A 5,693-nucleotide genomic window follows, 5' to 3' on the forward strand; every position below is an offset into this window, starting at 1 on the left:
CTCAACATTTCCACTTGATTCTGGCTAAGTCTTGGAAGGTGATGTGTTTCCAAGTATTGGTCAATTTTCTTCAGATTTTCATATTTCTGAGAATAAAGTTTCTTGTAATATTCATTAAGGATTTTTTGAATTTCTGAGGAGTCTGTTGTTATTTCGTCTTTGTCGTTTCTGATTGATGAGATTGGAGATTTTACTCTTTTTTTCTTGGTTAGGTTAGCCAAAGGTTTATCTATTTTATTGACCTTTTCAAAAAACCAACTTTTTGATTTATTTATGTGTTGTATAATTCTTTTTTTTTTTTTTCAATTTCATTTAATTCTGTTCTAATTTTGGTTATTTCTTTTCTTCTACTGGGTTTGGGGTTGGAATGTTCTTCCTTTTCCAGTTGCTTGAGATGTCCCATTAAGTTGTTAACTTCCTCTCTTTCCGTCCTCTTGAGGAAGGCTTGCAGTGCTATAAATTTCCCTCTTAGGACTGCCTTTGCGGTAGCCCAGAGGTTCTGATAATTTGTGCCTTCATTGTTTTGTTCCAAAAATTTGGCAATTTCCTTCTTAATCTTTTTTTTTTTTTTTAAAATATGGAACGCTTCACGAATTTGCGTGTCATCCTTGCGCAGGGGCCATGCTTCCTTCTTAATCTTATCTCTGACCCAGCTATCATTCAGCATACGGTTATTTAACTTCCATGTTTTTGTATCAGTATGCAGATTCCTGTTGTTACTGAGTTCAACTTTTATTCCATGGTGGTCCAAGAAGATGCAAGGAATAATTTCTATTCCTTTAAATTTACTGAGGTTAGACTTGTGACCTAAGATGTGATCAATTTTGGAGTATGTTCTGTGGGCTGATGAGAAGTATGTGTATTCAGTTTTGTTGGGATGAAATGTTCTGTAGATGTCTGCTAAATCCAAATGTTGGATGGTTAGGTTTAAACCTAAAATTTATTTGCTTATCTTCTTATTGGAGGATCAATCCAATCCTGCCAAAGGAGTGTTGAAATCTCCAACTATTATGGAGCTGGGGGAAATCAAGTTGCTCATGTCTGTTAGAGTTTCTCTTGTAAATTGAGGTGCATTTTGGTGAGAGTGAAGGGTAGTGCTTGGAGCTCAGAGTTGCAGGTAGAGAATATATACTGTTTTATACAGTTTTATGCTTGGCAGGAGAATGCCGTGGCACCCTAGGAGGGCAGGTAGGTCCAGTTTTTAGAGTTTTTCTCCAATGGAGTGTAGTGGGAGGAACTTTGAACTCTGCTCATTTGTTTATGGGGCACTCCGAGCCGTTCTCATGGGGAAGGGGACTCCCATCCACTTGGTGATGGATTTTGTACCTTTTGTTTGTATCCTTGGGTTCGCAGCTCGCCTCAGCGGGGTTGATGTGCGTTCTTTAACAACCTTCTCTCTTGGTGCAGCTCTAATCCACCAGGTTACTTGCTAAATTTCTGTCCTTTAACTCTCCTTCTGGATGGGAACCCTGTGGAAAGCTGGCTTCAGTCAGCCATCTTGTCCGAAAACCGAGGGAAAATATATTTTTAAAGGATTTTCATCTTTAAATGGTGTTCAATAGTTGAAAGCTAGCCATGGAATCACTTTACAATTTTAGTAACAATGGAAAAGATATCTCAGATTTTGGCTTTTATTTCTTCATGCAAAAAAACAGCTGCACCCACAAAAGCAGTCTCAAGGGTGCAATTAAATTCAATTGCCTTTTAACACATCCTTCACCCTTTACAACTCTGACATTTCCACAGTAATACATTACTTAGAGTAACAATTATCCTGTGATTTGAATTGTTTTACACAAAATTTTGCAAGGACAAGGATACTATTTACATATAAACTATAAGATATGACTGTTCAAATGAAAAGCTCACAAAAAAATACATTTAAGTTTTGCTACACTGTAGCTACAATTTTAGAAAGTAAACTTAATTTTCAGCTTTTAGGTTTGGAGAAAATGCCAATTCTATTCAAGGACATCATAGTAAGTGAGACAGAAAATAGAAGATGGGGTTCTGCCCCGTGGCCAGGTCACGGAAGGCCCCAGGCCTGTGCGGAAAGGGCCCCGTGGCCTGTGTGGGGAGGGCCCTGTGGCCTGTGTGGGGAGGAATCGTCCCTCTGTGTGATCTTTTTCACTTTTGCAGCTCTCCAGCGAGAAACTCTCAGCCTTTTCCCTTGTTGAAAAGTGAGCAAAGGGCCAGGGAAATAGGGATGAAACAAGTTACTTTTACATTTCTTCCACTTTAAGAGCACCTGTCCCCTGATTTACAATATTTAGTTCTCAGCATGGACTCGTGAGGGAGGAATACAGATACTGCAGCTGTGGAAATCTGGGCTGTGAGAGGTACACACGGGCCCCAAGGTTATGCAGCTGACTGTCTGCAGTCACCAAGCAAACACAGACCAGTCTGATTCCCCAGCCACTGCCCTCTGCAGCCTCCTTCTAGATCATGAGGACTGTTTCATGCTGAGGTATTCAGTGAGATTTTTATATGTGCTGTGCTTTTTTTGTTGTTGTTGTTATTAGCATCATAGATCAGCAGATTTTTGTTTAAGAGAAACTTACGCCTTTAAGATTTTATTTAAATATATAATCTATGAATGAAAGTTATATAGGAGACCATATCAGTAACAAAGTTAAATATAGGGGATACATTAGTGGTACAAGTTTTAAAAATCTTATATCAAAGAATTTTATGACTTTGAAGCATCTGGATTAATTTTAAGAATTAAAAAAATAAGGAAACTAACAGCTAATAGGCTTTAGGTATTGGAATATCACAGTGGAAACACAGGAAGCTTTTCTATTTTGCTCAACGACAGTTTCATTCAAATGAACTCTGACCTGAAGTAGGTTTGTTCTGGGGGGAAGGGACAAAGTTGCCTGTGTGAGCAAAGTCTGAAGCAGAAGAATCTCAGCACTGGGCTCCTTCCATCTGTGATGCCAAGAAAGACAAATTAAAAGCAAAAGGCTCACAAGGGCTGAGTCCAGCTCCAGAAATACAGGTCCCAAGTCCCACCCCAGAGCTGCTGAAATACAACCTGCATTTGGGGAATATTCCCAGTCATCTTATTCATGTTAAAGGTTAAGATGCAGAGGGTCCAAGAGAATGTTTAATTCCTTCTAGGGAAATAATGTGTTGGTCCTCTGTCTATATTGTTCATCAGAACCATTTGTGTGACTTAAAAATTAACAAAGCAGCTGTCAGACCTGCAGAGTCAGAAAATCCATGGTTTGGAATGCGGGCATCGGGCACAGGTAAGTAGAGACAAGTTAGCTGGAGCACCCTCCACACACGCACGACCGTGGAAATAGTTATGTGCACAGTATCCCCAAGATCAGCATGTTAAAACATGCAGGGTGACTCAGAGAAGACCACAGCTAAGTCCAGTCACTTTTATGTAGGACCAGCCATCTTAAAATTGCCCTTCTGACAAAGGGGCATTGTGTCCAGACGGTTACCCTGGATAACCATTGATTCTAACTATATTGTTTCTTTAAAATTCGGTAGAATGTTCCAGCTCCATCCATGTAAACATGAAAGAGGTAAGGTCTCCATCTTTCTTTAAGGCTGCATAGTATTCCATGGTGTACATGTACCACAATTTATTAATCCATTCGTGAAAATGTGTCAAACGGTCTATGAACCAAGTGTATGGTGCCCCATGATCATACTAATGTACACAGCTATGATTTAATAATAAAAAAAAATAAAATAAAACAAAATTTAAAAGGAAAAAAAAATTCGGTAGAATGCTGCTTTGCCTTGAAGTCCTTTCTCAGTGCCCACACTCCTCACTGGCTTTTTTTTCTGTAAATCCAAATTCTGCTTTATCCACACTTTGATGCAAAACATCTCACATCCTTTTCTGGACCATTTACTTGTGTGCGTTGTTGCTGATAGTATGTACTTTTTATTATCTTTATATTTTCCACATTACCTGGAAAATTCCTAACTAGAATATCACATCATCTCCAGTCAGTCCATGCAAAGAATTATGAGGCAGAACCAGGGTAACGTCGTTCACAGCTACTGCACCGGAGCCGGGGGGCTTATCCCACTCTCTGCTCGGCTGGTAAATCAGGGACAACCTTGAATTGATTCAACCTCTGCTTTATATTAATTTTTTTGTAGAACTGTTGGGTGGGATTTTAAAGACTCTATTAATACATGTGAAATTGATACAAAATAATCGGCTATTTTCTTTGAGTAAGTTCTTTGTCATAGGTTTGAAAAGTATCTTCCTATGTCTCAGAATCTATTTTTATCTAGTTATCAAGTTGTAATATTGTAGGTACTTCCCATACATAATTGTTGGGATTTTAGGACACAGAGCCTTAGGGCACCCAATACCCACAGTATCTGGGTGTGGATGAATTTTAGTATATTACTTTACCAGCTACATAAAAAGTTTTCAAAAATGTTGTGGCTTGAAACAACATAGGTTCATTACCTCACAGTTTCTAGAGGAAAGAAGTCTCGGCAGGTTTAGACTCTGGATTCTCTGTGTCAGGTGCTTCATGGTGCGTGGTTGGGTCTCTTCAGAGGCTCAATCGTGAAAAGATTTGTTTATAAGGTTCCTCAGATTGTTGGCAGAATTCATCTTGCAGTTTTAGTACCTGTGACCATGAGGTAACATGCCTTGTGGTCTTTGACTGGAGATGGCGCTCAGATCCCAGAAACACAGTCAGTTTCTTATACTATTACAGGGCCATTTCCAGAAGTCCTTTTGAAATATGATCACTCCTTCAAAGACAGCAATAGACGGCTTCTCTGTCTAATGTGCTAAGCGCGGAGCCCCTGGGCGGCAACAGGGATAGTACAGAGACCTCAGTCCTAGACTCACGAGGAGGTGAGTTCTCCCAGCAGTTTGAGAACATCTGGAAGGAAACCACTTTTCATTTGACTTCTCATGAGGGCTTAGTTCTGGCCAGAACCCGGCCCCGTGTGGCTTGACTGGGAGAATGATGATGTCTATAATTTGCTTTTAGTGTCTCGTCACCTCTAATTTAGTACGTGAGCTAAACAAGTCATTAGTTCTTCACACTGGTCTCTTCACACGTACAGCAATGTAACGAGGTGATTAAACACACGGACCTTGCAGTCAGAATCCCTGGGTCCCCATCCCAGCCTTTTTCCCCAGGAAAGGGGGAAGAAATATTTTATAATGGGGACTACATATGGGGAATATTTTATATTGGGGAATATTTTATAAGGAATTAAAAAATATTAAAAGGAATTTAATATTAATTAAATATTAATATTATTTAAAGGAATTTAATATTAATTAAAAGCAAAATTTTATAATGGGGATCTATAAATGGGGAATATTTTATAAGCCTTCTTCTCCAGGAAGAGTAAACAACTATGTATAAGGTACTTTCCTGGAACCAAGGTTATAAATAACAATATTTGACATATTGCTAAATTCCACGAGAATCCACCCCACCTGAGGATACAATTATTTTTCTTAACATCAAGGAAGCAGGTGATTTTTCAATGCATCAGTGAAAGGGTCGTATTAATTTCAGAAGCTAAATTAAATTAACGAACTCTTTGAATTCCTTAGATCTCAAGATTATTACCCTGTCAGAATGACAGCCTCTTGAATGAATTTTAATTTACAGTCTGTTTATTATTTTCACAGTTATAAATCCTAAAAATTGAAGTTCTAGGAAAATGAGAGAAAAAGGGCA

At 38.8% G+C, this 5,693-nt stretch overlaps 1 pseudogene; it reads right to left on the reverse strand.

The window, feature by feature from the left end:
* Positions 1-571: 571 nt before the first annotated feature.
* On the reverse strand, positions 572-647 carry LOC128569394 (uncharacterized; annotated as a pseudogene).
* Positions 648-5,693: the final 5,046 nt, after the last annotated feature.

This window comes from Nycticebus coucang, chromosome 17, assembly GCF_027406575.1.
Source record: "Nycticebus coucang isolate mNycCou1 chromosome 17, mNycCou1.pri, whole genome shotgun sequence".
NCBI lineage: Eukaryota > Metazoa > Chordata > Mammalia > Primates > Lorisidae > Nycticebus > Nycticebus coucang.